The sequence below is a fragment of the Beta vulgaris genome, chromosome 2 (genome assembly GCF_026745355.1).
Source record: "Beta vulgaris subsp. vulgaris cultivar EL10 chromosome 2, EL10.2, whole genome shotgun sequence".
Taxonomy (NCBI): Eukaryota; Viridiplantae; Streptophyta; class Magnoliopsida; order Caryophyllales; family Amaranthaceae; genus Beta; species Beta vulgaris.
Window position 1 is genome coordinate 24,228,901 of NC_079203.1, and position 17,198 is coordinate 24,246,098.

Genomic DNA, 17,198 nt, shown 5'->3' on the forward strand with positions numbered 1-17,198 from the left:
CTCAACCTCCGCGTTCTTCTCTACCCTCAACCTCTGCAATATTCTCCAATATTCTCTACACGATCTTCTTCTCGATCAGTTCTTGTTAATCATGTGTATTTCAGTTTCAAAAATGACGTAATTAGTGTCTAAGTCCACTCCATTGTCTATTATTGCATCGTTGTATCTGGCTTAAAATTTTTCTGGAAAAGCAATGTCATGTCGAGTATTGTTAGCCAGGTACATTAAAGCACTAGTCACACTTGAACATCCATCAGGGACATAAATGTTTGTGTCAAGTGATGCATATAAGTATGCAGTGACCGCGTCCATAATCTCATTTGCAATCCTTTTGAAACTGATGAACTTACCATAAATCTTAGTGTAGTTGCATTAACTACTGGAGAATATATCTCATCATAATCAATCCCTGGCATTTACTAGAAAACTTGGGCTACTAGCCTTGCCTTATATCTAAGAACCTCATTTTGCTCGTTTTTTGTTTTCTCACAAATACTAATTTATATCCAACTGGTTTTACACCTTTTGTATTTTGGTTATTTATCATAATACCATACGTTTTTCAAGTGATTAATTTCAATTCGACTTGTCTTGCTTCTTTTCATTTTGGTCAATCACTTCAACGGCTACATTCATCTACTGTCTTTGATTCCACATCATTTCATCATAAGTCATTTCAATCGCTATGGAGTAAGCAAATATTTCATTCAAGACAACGTCTTTTCGATTCCATTATTTCTTTGTAGAAACATAATTAATTGAAGTTTCCATGTTGTCTATTGATAGGCTGTCGTATACCCGTCAAAAATAATTCCTGCAAAACCTTCTAACAATGTAGTAGGGTAAGTAGGGTCAGAGAGATGGTCGTTTTATCTAGCTTATAAGGTATAGAGAAACTAAACAAGATCATAGATATTTGAATTAAAGTTCTAAACTAATCAAACTACGAAAATCAAACTAAAAAGGATCTAGGGTAATGGTTCACCATGTTTATAACTATAATCTATCAAAATATCATAAATAGTTCAATCAATCAGATATCTAGAGCACATGTTAATCCTTGGTCAGGCATTAACGCTCTCAAATCAACATATGCTAGTACGGTCGATCAACATAATCAGATTTGTTAATTGTAGGTAAGCCTCTAAAGAGTACTATCTCTCGATCTATGACTCAATATTAACAATATTTAATCAAACAATTGATCAGATTGCAAGATTAACAATAAAACACTAATCAATTAGAGAAATCACTAACTAATCAAGCCACGAATAAATATCAATCAATAATCATATCATATAAATATGGATTCTCAAACCCTAGAAATAAAAACTACACTATCATGAAATAAATAATGAAATCTAAATCTACTAAGAAAAGCATAATCAAAGAAATCAAGGAAAGAAACTAATGAAACTCATGAATTAATAAATAAGAATAAAAACTAGGGTTTACAACTAAAAACTAGAGAGAAAAAGATATGAGAGAAAACTAAAACCTAAAACCTAAAAAATAACGTGAGAGAGGGAGGAGAGAGAAAAGAATGAAAACTAATCTAAATAATATTCACAAACGTAATATGACTAGGAAAGTAATTTACAAGATAAGGAAAGTCTTAATAAATCATTAATAGGCGGATTAGTGATCCGCGCGTACGCGTGGCAGATTCCAACAGAAACAGTACAATCTTCCGGAAAGCATAACTCCTTGGCTAGAAGTCATGCCACCTATCGTTGGAAAGCTCTTCAAGTCTAGTTTCCAAATATGCTAGAATTACTCAATTTTAATAAGCACAACAAAAGTTATGATCAGAAGAGTGAACATGACTCCTTTTTCACATTTCTGATCTTCTAATGATTTTCCGCTTCGTTTTTGCTCAAATTCGTACTATGACATATCCATACGATCCTTATTCAACTTCTTTCCAAGTGCTCCTAATCCACAAGTTTAGCTAATCATACTCCAAATACGTCCTCAATGCATGAAATTCATCAAAAACAAGAAAACATACCGAATAGGAGTAGAAAAATATAACTTAAGAATATAATGTAATAATGAACCTAAATATGAAACTAAATGCTCTAAAATGCAACCTAATTGCACCTAAAAACTATATATAAAAATGACTTATCGAACTCCCCCAAGCTAAACCATTGCTTGTCCTCAAGAATAAGACATAGACATCGAAAAAGTTAGACAACCTACAATATGGACTACAACAGGGCTAAACACTCAATTGAAAACACAAGAGATATAATCATACATAACCAAGCATCGAAACAATCTCGAACAAAGCCGCATAGCATATCATGTATCGTAATTGACTCTCCAATCATACACAACCGATCTCTCCCAAACTGGATTTGACCAAACATGACAGACCTCATATAGTTATGTGCACTCAAATCTCTCATGTGTTTAAGGGTTAAATAATGACTCTCAACAGAAATAAGTCAACTCAGATGAAGCAAATACTCTTTAACTTTGACATTTTGACTCACTTAATACTCAACAATACAATACATAATGATCAAGAGACTTTTAAGGGTTGTAATGGGGCTGAGGTTAAAGGTATGGAAATAATTTGGGAATTGTGGTGGAAAAACCAAAGGAGGAGAGCATCATATAATGAAAACATGACCATGAAAGGTCATAAAAACTCCATGTAACAATCAACAATCTCTAAATATAATCAACAACCTTTTCACTCAAGAAATTCAATCATAACCCTTTTATTTCACTTTATTCACAACTCTTTTTCACTTCTTTTTCATTTCATTTTCCACTTTTTTTTATTTCTTTTTTACACTTTCAATTCAATTTCAAAGCTCACTAAACATACTTTTCCATCCTTCTAAACCACAAATAGAGCACTTTAATTCAATACAAACTAAACCAAAACTAATACTCGCTCCCCCAAGCTAGGCTTGGGACAAGAATTAAATGAGGCAAATGGCTTGTAATGTAGGTAATCAAACAAAGTCAGAAAAGGCTCAGCGGGGTTAGAGGAAGGATAATATGAAAATAAGAATAACTCTGGAGCTAAGATCATCAAATGAAACGTCTCAATCATATCAACATGTATGTACTGTCAAATATCAAGGAGTACCAAGTCAAAGTCAAGATCAATGCAACAACAAGGAACTAATCACACATAAAAGAACAGAATTGACACAGATACGTCAGTTTATAGGCGCAAAAGCTCACTTAGGTTAAGGTGTCTGTATAGTAATGTTAAATCGAGCCAGAGAGAGATCAACCAATCTTACCACAAACAATCAGTTGCAAACAATCATGCTATGAAGTATCATGAACAAGATGAGTGGCACTTAACAAATGTAGTAAAATATCGACATGGTTCTCAAGAAGTTTTAGCAGTAGTCCTATAGATGCAACTAAAATGAGACGAAATCTAATATGAGATGAAATATGCTAATGCAACTAAGAAAGCAGTACAATTTTTTTGTTACACGTAAACTTCCACTTCTAATAAGCAGTACAAACCGTGCAACATCCTACGAAAGCAATGAAATCTACACTAGAAAGCAATAAAGGATAAAATATTCCTCCCCCAAGCTAGAATCTGCAGTGTCCTCACTGCGAAAGCGAGTTAAGAGAAGGAACCAACACCAAACCCTAGATCACCAAATCACCAAGGTTACCCACCAAAAACCGCAACACCACAACAACCACACACAAATCCTGATAATTCGATGAACTAATAATTCAATAAATGTACAAGATTCACAACAAGATGACATCAAAACAATAACCCAAGCAAAAATTTGAGATGAACATTAACAACAATTATAAGTGAGAAAAGATGCTTACTACCCAAATAATTAGAGAGAAGAGTCAAATATGCTCAAAAAATCATGTCATAATGATTCACGGAGGCGAACTTGGACTAGTTTGATGCCTATTTGAGAAAAACCTATAAGAATCATTAATAAAAAAAAAAATTAGAATCCATTGGAAAAAGGTACTAACAAAAAAAATTAAACACAAAAAAGAAAAAGAAAAAGAAATAGAAAAGAGAAAAGAAAATCAGAATAATAGAAAAAAAAATAGGAAAAGAGAAATAAGAAATAAAAGAAAAAGGAGGAAGAAATAAATAATCGAAAGGAGTGTTCAGTGGTGCGATAGAGACGTAGCTATGCGGCTTCTATAGGTGTTTGTTGAGATGGCGCGCTAGGCGTGGTGGTGTTGCGGGTCTCGGAGGTGAGAAGGAGACAAACATGGGGATGTGAGGATAGAGAAGGACGAAAAACAGGGGAACTGTTGGTGGTGTGATGCGATGCCAATGGAGGCGACTTGATGGTTTGGTGGTGGTGTGGTGGTATGGCGGTGCAGAGAAGTGGAGAGTTGCGAAGAGTAGTTGCGTGGGATTGTCTGGGAAGCACAAGACAGGAAGCCGGCGGCTGGACAGGGAGAAATTGGTGGTCGATTGCAGGGCCAGATGTTGACGGCGTTGTGCCGGCTATCTGCCGGAGAAGAATAAGGCGTGAGGTGAGGTTGACGAAGGACGAAAAGATGGCTGAGGAAGAAGAGGGGTATGAGGAGGGAACGAAGGAAAAAGAGGCAATCACATTTTTTTTTTGAAAATCTCTCTCGCCCGGACAGTCTGAATATCCGCCCGGTCAATCTGAAAATCCGCCCGGTCAGGCCAACCGGGCAAAACACAGTTGGGCAAATTTTTGAAAATCTTCAGAATGTGCTTTTGCGCCCGGTGGGGCTATTCTGCCCAGTCGATCAGATACTTCGACACACTCTTTTTTTTTTCTTTTTTAAACTCGTTCCACCTACAAAAAACACATCAAAGTGGATAAAAACACTAGAAAAAAAAATGAAACAAAGTCAAGAATCAAAACAAAAAAATAAAGAAAAGAGAAGAGAAAATAAGTCAAAACTCGGGTTGCCTCCGGAGAAGCGCAAATTTAAGGTCTTGCATGACCGTTTAAGACTAGAAGATCACTCATAATAGTTCAATGCTCTAAGAAGTTTATCATATGTTCCTGCAGATATCTCAGAGCATATTATATAAGAGTGAAAAGGAAAAATAAAAAAAATTAGTCCTAAAAAATTACTAAAACTATAAAAAGTAAAACCAAAGGAAAAATTATATTTACAAGAAGAAAAGGAAAAATCATTTGTCTTTTTACATGACTCAAAAGAAGGAAAAGAAACTAAATTTACATTATTTACATTATCATGAAAGTCATTCAAAAGGGGAGAAAGAAGGAACAATGGAGGATATATTATAGGGGATGAAAGAATAATGTCAAGTTTTTGAGAGAATAGGACATGAGACTTTAAAACAGTATCAGATGGAACCGACGAAGACTCATGCACTATTTCACTCTCAACTTTATACTCATATGCAGATGAAAAGTTTATCGAAAAAGTGTCAGACACCTCACTCTAAACTATGGATTCGTCAACATAGAGACACAAACTACCAACTCCACCAATTACACCCTTACCTTCTACCAAATTATCGTAAGTCATATCAACGCCTTTCTCTTTCGAATTATAAGTCTCAACACTAATATCAGTATCATCAAGTATCACCTCTTGGTTAGTAGATTGTTGTACAACAAGAAATTCAATAGATTTCGCTATGTTTTGGTAATTATGAGGTAATTCATTTCAATCTTCATGTTGTTTAACAATATACTCTTTCATTATGTCAAAAAGTTCCCGACTCTCTGATGTTTCAGGTTGAAAATAATTATTCTCTTCAGGTTGATAACATTGGGCATAATCAGGCACATAATACTCATCAGGGTAATGAATATATTCATAGGAATTCATGCACATATTTTGTAAATTTTGACAATCATATGATGCATCATAAACATAATCATTCGCATTATAATATCCAGAATAATCATATTGCCCTTGATAATTAGAAAAATCACCCCCTCTGAACTATAATTATACGACTCCATAACAACACACTAAAACAAAGAGAAAACAACCAAAAAACTTTTCACAAAAAAAAGAAAAAAAAAATATACAAAGTTTAATTTCACCAACAATAAAACTATGCAAAACTATACCATCTCCTCGGCAACGACGCCAAAATTTGATAGGCTGTCGTATGCTCGTCAAAAATAATTCGTGCAAAACTTTCTAACAATGTAGTAGGGTAAGTAGGGTTGAATCCACAGAGAGATGGTCGTTTTATCTAGTTTATAAGGTATAGAGAAACTAAACAAGATCACATATATTTGAATTAAAGTTCTAAAATAATCAAACTACGAAAATCAAACTAAAAAGGATCTAGGGTAATGGTTCGCCATGTTTATAACTATAATCTATCAAAATATCATCAATAGTTCAATCAATCAGATATCTAGAGCACATGTTAATCCTTGGTCAGGCATTAACGCTCTCAAATCAACATATGCTAGTACGGTCGCTCAACATAATCAAATTTTCTAATTGTAGGTAAGCCTCTAAAGAGTACTATCTCTCGATCTATGACTCGATATTAACAATATTTAATCAAACAATTGATCAGATTGTAAGATTAACAATAAAACACTAATCAATTAGGGAAATCAATAACTAATCAAACCACGAATGAATATCAATCAATAATCATATCATATAAACATGGATTCTCAAACCCTAGAAATAAAAACTACACTATCATGAAATAAATAATGAAATATGTTGACTTCTAAGGGAACACTATAAGAGGGGGGTGAATTATAGTGTGACAAATATACGTTATTTTTTACGGAATTATAAAACAATGAAAGGAACAAGAGAAATACACAAGAGATTTTAGCGAGGAAAAACTTCCTAGGCCCAATAGGAAGAAACAACCTCGACCACAAGGGATTTTAACTCAAATTTTCCACTATAATAGGCCAAAACAACTGTGTTTACAATCCTATTACTTTTCTCTCGAGCCACAACTTAAGTCAAGTTCCCGACAGTTCCCACAACTATCGTTCCTCTCAAACTTCACTCGAAGTTACTTTCTCTTTCTCTTGCTTCACTCAAAGCTTCTCACACTTACAATGAAACTCACTCAAGTTTCTTCCCTTTCTCTTGCTTTACTCAAAGCTTTTCTCAATATAGTATTTCACTCAAAATCCCCTTACCCCAAAAACCAAGATTACAAACGATAAAATCAATAAGGGAATAAGTAGGAAATACGTAAGGAACACAAGAGTATATTGAAGGAATGACGGTACTGACTCTATCTTAGTTAAACCCAATTAAAACCGAAGTTAGACACACTATGGAAGGACTACTAAAGTTTGACACTTTATGTAAGAATAACTTAAAGTCCGACACATTAAACTTTAGATTAAGCGCCTATTTATAAGATAAGTAGTCATGAAATAACTTACCACTAATTAACCCACTAACCCCATGATATCCATGACTTAATTAATTAATTAGTTTTTATTTAACTTTACTTGAGAATTAAAGAACTACTAACCCACTACTTAACTTAATAGGAGAAGCAGTTTAGTATAACATGGTTTATAAAACTTGAAGTCTAATCAAACTAATTAAACTAAATTAAGGCTTTAATAAAATAATCAAGCCCATTACTCCACAAACAGCAAATGTGTAGCAGTAAGCTTAAACGTGATATTAGTTTGCTTGGGGAGTAATTAAACCATATAAATTAATTAATACTTGGGAAATAATAAGCAAGCCCACTAAACCCACTAAAACAAATAAAACGTTTAACAGTAAACATTACGTGGTTAGTGGTTGCTTGGAGAATAATTAAACCATTTTTAAATAAATGATTTAAGAAAAAAATATCTTTTTAAAATATTTAAATAAAAACTGTAAATAAGATTTTATTTAAAAAGAAAATCTTTTGATTTACTTAGAATAAAAAGATAAGATTTTAAAATAAGATAATATCCTTTTCAAAACAGAAAATCATTTGAAAATCCCTAAATTAGTGGATCTAGTCAAACTAAGCTAGGACTCCTAAACAAATCAGTTAAGCGCTTCATATATGTTAGGCGCACAACATATGACGTTTTAGATCTGTTCCCAACCTGTACCAACGTCTGTTCCCAACATAGGAACAGAACTCAATTCCCAATTCTCAAACTTTGGAAACATTGCTTAACATTTGACTCAAGTTCCTATGTGTTTGTGTGTGTTCCTATATTACCACAGCATGTTCCCATCTACTAAGTTCCCATGCCAAAGGAACTCGTAGACTTAATTAATAGAAACCGACACAACCTTTTTACCATTTAGACTCATTAAACCTAGAACTTAACTAGAGACTCTAAACCTTCATTCCAACTTTATAACTCAAGTTTCCTTACCTTTCCGGATCTTGTTCCTTTTTTACATTTCGGAACTTAAATACAAACTCATGCATTCTAAGCTTCCTTCATGTTAGGATAGTTGTTCCTTTGAATATCTTCACTTCAACCTTGATTGTAGTATTCTCTTTATCCATAGGAACAATGCACCTCGTACATCATTCATAACAAGCATTCTCAATGCTATAGGCACAACCTTTTACAATGATTCTTGCACACATAAAACTCATAAACTTTGTTTGTTAAATTACTTTAGTTTGTCATCATCAAAATCATATTGGGTTAACAAAATCTAAATCTACTAAGAAAAGCATAATCAAAGAAATCAACGAAAGAAACTAATGAAACTCATGAATTAATGAAGAAGAATAAAAACTAGGGTTTACAACTAAAAACTAGAGAGAAAAAGAGATGAGAGAAAATTAAAACCTAAAACCTACAAAATAACATGAGAGAGGGAGAAGAGAAAGAAAGAATGAAAACTAATCTAAATAATATTCCAAAACCTAATATGACTAGGAAAGTAATTTACAAGATAAGGAAAGTCTTAAATAAATCATTAATAGGCGGATTAGTGATCCGCGCGTACGCATGGCAGATTCCAGCAGAAACAGTGCAATCTTCCGGAAAGCATAACTCCTTGACTAGAAGTCGTGCCACCTATCGTTGGAAAGCTCTTCAAGTCTAGTTTCCAAATATGCTAGAATTACTCGATTTTAATAAGCACATCAAAAGTTATGATCAGAAGAGTAAACATGACTCCTTTTTCACATTTCTTCTAATTATTTCCCGCTTCATTTTTGCTCAAATTCGTACTATGACATATCCATACGATCCTTATTCATTGTAACTTCTTTCCAAGTGCTCCTAATCCACAAGTTTAGCTAATCATACTCCAAATACGTCCTCAATGCCTGAAATTCATCAAAAACAAGAAAACATACTGAGAATATAATGCAATAATGAACCTAAATATGAAACTAAATGCTCTAAAATGCAACCTAAATGCACCTAAAAACTATATATAAAAATGACTTATCATCTATGCTTTCATGTTCTTTTTTTTTTTTCTGGAAAATGCTTATATTTATCTTTGTTTCCATTGTGAATTTCATCATGTTCCGTTGGAGGACCTATATCAATTTCATATATTATTTCGCCTTGATTTTTTATTTTTCTCGATCTTGAATCTTTAGAACCGAGTGGGTCTACCTCATTGTGAAGGGTTTTAGTTTTGAAACACGTTTTATAAGGAAGTTGACAACAAGCTAAGGCTTTAAAGGAAGAGTCATAAACCTAATTAGATTTTGGGAAACCATAGGGATCTATTAGAGACTTATCTAATGTAGATTTCTCCGTCACAAATCGCCAAAATAGGCTTACAATCACATTTACGTTCCCGAAATTCGACCAACAACTAATGCAAACCTAAAAATCTACACAGTAGTTATATAATACCTCGTATTATCATGTTCAAAAAGAATTTGGGGTTAAATGACTCGAGAAGTACAAATTGGACGTGAAAAGGCCAAAATAGGCCTAGAATTACATTTACGTTCTCGAAATTCGATGAACTACAAATGGAAGCTCAATACTTACACACTAGTTACAAATGTGGAGAGTGATGTCACATGGAAATGTAATGCCCATCTGGTGGTAGCGGGGAAGGTGGTGGGAACTGCGGCCAATTTGGAGAGTCATGTCACATGGCTAGAGAATGCCCATTATGTGGTAGCGGGGCGGTGGTCTTGGAAGTGTTATAAATGCAAAGAGAAATAGATGGACATTCAAATGTCATGTGACCTCATTCTCCATATTTGTAACAATTCCATAACCACCGCCACCCCATTGCACCTCCCCCTTGCCATGTAGGCCTAAAATGACCTTTTCGTTCCCGAAATTGAACCAACAACAAAAATAATCCTAAAAATATACAAACTAGTTATATTATACCTCATATTATCATGTTCAAAAAGAATTTGAGATTAAATGACTCGAGAAGAACGTAATTGATGCAAATCGGCCAAAATAGGCCTAAAATGACTTTTTTGTTCCCGAAATTCAACCAACAACAAAAATAAGCCAAAAAACCATCATATTAGTTACAAAGTGGGCAAATTAGACGTACCTGAGTATATGTCTCATGATTTCTTGACCTTTCGCCATTTCTAGGATCTTCAATAACATGTATCCCTTCAGTGATCTACACACATATATTTCTCCGACTTTTTCACATCATCTTCTATTCTATTTTCAGGATAGGTAAAAGTTGGGATGTCCTCAAATGCATCATACTCTTCGTCATCATCAACATCAACAATGTCGAGGATACTCCTTTTGCCAGGTACAATAATTGATCACTTATTATCAGCAGGATCAGTTACATAAAATAATTGCTTAACTTGTGATGCAAGTACAAATGGCTCCTAAGTTTCAGTAGACGACCAAGGTCCACAAGAGTGAATCCACAAGGATCATCTTTTTTTACGCAATGTCGATTATCGTCAAACCCACTTGCAATACAAGAGGCAAATATGAAAAGTATAGTAGTCCAACTCCCATATATCCTCAATTCGCCCATAATAATGGACGTCAACAAGTACAAGCGACTTATCCTTCGAGCTTGCGTATTGTGTAGATGACGCCACAAATGAAACACCACTATTTGTTGCGATGTCGACTTCAGATCTTGACATTCAGTCCAAAATATATACCCATTAATATCATAACCCTCATAAGAGCGTACAGATTCACGAGGACCAAAATGCTAACCACTTGACTGTTTCAGAAACACTTTCATCCACATCATTCACTACTCAGTTTATGAAACCAATCAATGAACGTCTTGTTATGCATTTGCGTCAATGTCCCTATTCCTTTTCCAGGGTTGCTAACACATGTTTCCTTCATATGTTCATCTAAATAAGGATGGACACCTGATACGTGATGCAACACAAATAAGTGAGCTTATGTACGCTTCTCTACAGAAGGTGAGATCAATTTAGAACCAATTGCACCCTTGCCCTCAAGTCTGCCTCATTTCGAGATGTCGGAAGTCTAACAGGTACAACGTACACTAGCAAAATACTCGGCCCCAAAATTACTAACTTCTTCACCTACAATCCCTTGAATTATACTACCTTCTGATTGTGTAGGATTTTGAACTTTATCCTTCAAAGTATCAATATATCGGTCAAAAGGATAACACCACCGCAAAAACAGTGGATCACACAACTAATTTCTCAAACTAAATGAACAATGAGATGTACCATAATGTCAAATAATGTGGGCGGGGGGGGGGGGGAGGGGCCGAGGAACATCTCAAATTTGCATAGAGTTCAACTACTCTGGCCTACAAAGAGTCGAGGGTCGACGGATCTAGGACTTTGATGCATATTGTATGGAAAAATGAACAAAGTTTTGTAATTGTGTGCCTCACATGATTTGGAAGTATCCCACGAATTGCAACCGGTAATAATACTTGCATCATGACATGACAATCGTGAGAATTCGTACTCGATAACTTCAACTCACCATTTAAGGTAACAAATTGCTTCATATTTGATGAGTAGCCAGTTGGAACTTTAATTCCATACAACGACTGGCAAAAAATCCGTTTCTCTTCACTCGACATCGTGTAGCAAGCCGGTGGCAAATAATTCTTCTTTGAATCCTCCACCTTTTATTTTCTTTTCCGAGTTTCCTGATCAACCCTTTCCTCCACCACAGTCTTCTTCCGTTAGTCCCTTTTTGAGCCCACAACTCTGGTCAAAACTCGTGTTTTTCCAAGTAAAGTCATGACGCCTTAACATCTTTTATCTTGCCCAAAAAATTCATAGGTGTCACAAAAATAGCTTCACAAACATTCTTTCTATGTGCATGACATCCAAACAATGTCTGGCCTATAGATCTTTCCATTATGGGAGTTTCCAGAAAATCGACTCCTTTTTCCATAATCCTGTAGGTCCATCAACCTTACTCGCAAGTTTACCAAAAGTTGTTTCAATGCCCTTAACCTGATTATAAAATTCAAAACCAGTTAATGGTCTACGAGCAACTTCCTCTTCAATTGTCCCATCGAATGCGTTCTTCTTAAATCGATAAGGATAGCCGCGTCTGAGGAGCCTTTGTGTGTGCATATGGACAAGTTTGCAGCCCTTAAGGTGTGTAGACTTCATGTCATCTATACGAATTGAGCATGGTTGTTTTCCTTTAGTCTTATACCCAGATAAGTTCCTATCGGCTAGATAATCGTTCATACTACACAAAAGCATAACACACAGAATGAACATCTCATTAGCATACACATCAATTACTAACACTCCTTCGTTCCACATCTTCTGTAAATCTTCAGCAAGCGGTTGGAGGTAAACCTCTATGTCATTCCATCTTGTTTTGGCCCCGATATAAGAAGCGACAACATGATGTACTTGCGTTTCATGCATAACCAAGGAGGCAAGTTATAAACCACTAAAACTACTGGTCATGTACTATGCTGAGAACTAAGATTGCCAAAAGGGTTCATGTTATCCGTACATAATCCAAGCCTCAAATTCCAATCCTCATTACCAAAGGCCTTATGCTCCTTGTTGATATTTTTCCACTCAGGTGAATCAGCCAGATGCTTCAGCAGACCGTCTTTCTTCCTACAATCGATATGCCACCTCAAATTATTCGCATCTTGTTTAACTGAGAACATGCGCTTAAATATAGGTTTTATGGGTAGATACCACAACACCTTAGCTGGTGGTCCTTCACTACCCCCAGCCCCTTCACGCTTGTACCTCGAAAATCCACAATGTGGACACTCATGTAAATGCTCTTACTCATTACGATAAAGCACACAATCATTAGGACAAGCATGTATCCGCTCGTACTCTAAACTGAAACGACACATGAGTTTCTTAGCATGATAGTACGACTTTGGCAGTTCATTACTTTAGAGCTTCCTATATACTTCCCCTCCTCACCATGCCAAACCCATACCGGTGCACACCTCTATCCATCTCCCCCCTTGGGTTTCTAAACCACATACCTTATGGGTTTGATGTATGGGTTTAGAAATTCAAAATATTGCAAACAAACACTGAGTTTAGATTTTGTTGGTTGATGAGAGACATGGGTGAGGAGATAGTGGATGGGAATTAGGTTCGTGAGTTGGGCTTGGCCTTTTAAGATCCAATTTATGATCCAGTCATCAAATGGACCGAATCAATTTTTAACTACTAAATTTGGTTGTCAAAAGGATCAGATCAGTTTTGAGCTAATGGATGCGGTGATAAAGAACCGGATCGATGGACTGGTGTCATTTAAGGTTCTTTCCACTAGTGGACCAAAAATCTATTTTGGACATTGATATTTTATTTGCTTTTGTTGTTTTGCTTAAACTTGTATTAAAGCCTTGAGTGCACTCTTATAGTTACTCAAATTGGCAGGCTGATTAGAGCATGTTTAGGAGGTTAATGTGCTCATAAATTGGATGTTTATAATTGCCCATTGATGAGGAGTAACTGGGGCGTGATTGAAGGTTTTTTTAACTCCTTTTAGGTTGTTCATTTTGGACGTTTTTTAGGTGTTATCTCTTCATCTTTTTGCTGCTCTTATACTCTATAATGAAGCTTTACGCAAGGAGTTTGCTAACTTAATTAGTAGTAAATTTGAAAAGAGTATGATAGGGGAATTGAATTTCTATTTGGGGTTGGAAGTAAAGCAAACTGAGAAACGAATAATGTTCCACCAACATATTTAAATAAAGGAACTTCTCAAGAAATATGCATTAGAGTGAGCAAAAGTATATCATACTACAATGAAAAATGCTACTAGGCTTGATGAAGATACAAATGGCAAAAGTGTGGATTAAACTAGTATTGAGGAATAATTGGTTCCTTGCTACACTTAACTACTAGTAGGCCAGATATCTCAATCAGTTTTAATTTATGTGTTCGGTTCTAGTCCAATCCCAAAGAATCTCATTTGAGTGTAATGAAGAGGATACTAAGGTTCTTAAAGAAACATATGGTTTATGTTTGTTTTATCCACTAAGTGATACCTTTAAAGTCAAAGGTATCACTATGATGACTATGATGAAGATTTGGTAAAAAGAATATGTACTTCAGATGTGGCTCAATTCAATGGTTCCCGTCTAGTTTTTTGGGGTTCTAAGAAACCGAACGCTCTTGCTTTATCTACATCTGAAGTTGAATATGTAGTTGTTGCTTGATGTTTGCTTACAAATGACTCATGAAACTTGATTATTATGGTTATGATTGTTATTCATAAATATAAATATATTCAAATTTGTATTAGTGGAAGGTTATGCTGATTTGTGGTTATGAACTAATCTGGTAAATGAGTGAGTTACAGGTGGAGGAATTATGTTTACGATATATGATGACGACCAAAATGGACAAATGATAATGTTAATGCTCTGTCCAAAACATGTACTTGTAATAAACTAACTAACCTCACGCAAATGGTCCTTGCGAGTAGACTATTCAAATATAACTTTTTCTAATAGTATTTTGGAACAAGTACCCAAATGATGTGATATATTCATGTGTATGAAAAATGCTTACAAACAAAAACCATTTTTACGGGTTGGAGTAAAGTTACTAAGTTTTCAACTCATTTTAGGTTATTTTTTGTGTTTCCTCTATTCTCTATTTTCCTCTAAACAATGAGGTATTATGAACATGGCTTAAGTTCAGTTATGGCAAGAAGGTTCCAGAAAGATTAAGTTGAGGTGACTTTGTATATATATATATATATATATATATATATATATATATAATATATATATATATTATATATATATTATATATATATTATATATATAATATATATATATATATATAATAATATATATATATATTATATATATATATATATATATATATATATATATATATATATATGGGGGATATATATGATATTTTGTATTAAGGGTAATCATTATTACTTTTTTTTTTTTTTGGTAAAAATGTAAGAAGTATTATTACCAAATAGCAATTGCACACCAGCATCAAACATACAGAAAGCCAAAACATCAAAGACACCCCCAGCACATCCCAAACCCTACAGCATACAAAAAATAATCCCAAGAGTTACCAGTACAACTATGGCAAACTCACAACTACATACAACAAACAGAAATAGTTAACTAGCTAGCTCAGCAAACCACAATTGATCACTGTCCTTCAATTGTGACTAAGCTTACTCTTCACTCTAATACAAATATCTAGCTGAATTTTCTTGATTACCACATCAGGTCTCCAGACAGCAGCTTTCCATAATGAGTTATTTCTGGCTCTCCAAATATGGTACACAGTAGCAGCTAAACAGGCATAAGCTACTTGTTGTTGTACTTTGCTTCTGAATTTTCTCCCCCATTTCCTCCAATGATTATAGACACTTTCTTGTGCAGACATTCTCAGGTGTAGCCAGTTCATAATCCCCCTGCACACTTCTTGACTGAATTGGCATTGAAAAAATAAGTGAGAGCATGAATCTTGCCCCTGCTGACATAGGAGACAAGAAGCATCCTGACAAATTCCAGCTTGCTGCAACTTTTCTCGTGTTCTAAGCCTTCCCAGCATAGTTAGCCATGTTATAAATGAGTGTTTAGGTATGTTGATTGGATTCCATACCCAATGCTTCCACCTTACAGTGTCTTGATCTCCCCTAAGCCACATAATCATTATTACTTTAAGTTGATCAATTTAGGGTATTTTTTATTTGTGGGCCATAATCCACATGCTTAAATTATGTCTCCCTTGTTAATTAAGGTTATGAATTTCCGGAGCTTTACAACAGTAAGGGCGCATGAAAATGAAAAAATATCAAGAAGTTCATTCAAAGAAGGAATAACAAGATATGCAAAATCAAAATGGAACTATAAATGGGTAAAATGAGAATCTACAGGAACCAAAGAATGTTCCATCAGCTCAATTCCATCCTAAACCTTAGAGATATCATGTCACATCCGATCCCATAGATCTCATTATTTATGACGTTAAAAGAGGAACTCATATGAGGTCACAATTGAAGGTATAAACTTTGAATAAACTTTTGCTCCTGTTGTGAGGTTTGAAGCCATAAGAATCTTTATTGACTTTGCTTCTTTGATGGAATTCAAGTTGTACCAAGTGACTGTCAAATGTGCTTTTCGAAATAGATTTTTAGAAGGTGATGTCTATGTGGAACAACTCCCTTGTTTTGAAAATCATGACTTTCTAAAGCACTTCTATAAACATGACAAGGCTTTATACGGGATAAAGCAAGCACCTAGGGAGTGGTATGAAAGGTTGTCCAAGTTCCTCTTGAAAGAGGAACTGACTTATTAATTGTGCAAATTTATGTTGATGTTGATAATTTCTTTGGTGCAACTAAATAAGTTTTGTGCATAACAAGGAGTTTATTGACTTAATGAGTAGTGAATATTAAATGAGTATGATAAGGGAAATGGATTTCTATTTGTGTTTGCAAGTAAAACGAACTGAGAAAGGAATATTGTTCCACTAACAGAAGTACATAAAGGAACTTCTCAAGGAATATGCATTAGAGTGAGAAAAAGTAAATAATACTCCAATGGAAATTGATACTATGCTGGAAGAAGATTCAAATGAAAAAAGTGTGGATTAGACTAACTATAGAGGAATGATTGGTTCTTTGCTTTACTTAACTACTAATAGGCCTGATATCTCAATTAGTTTTGGCTTATGTGCTTGGTTCTAATTCAGTACAAAAGAATCTCATTCGATTGTACTGAAGAGGATACTAAGGTATGTATCTTAAAGGAATAAATGAATTGTGTTTGTTTTATCCAATAAGTGATACCTTTGATTTCAAAGGTATCACTATGCTGACTATAGTGAAGAT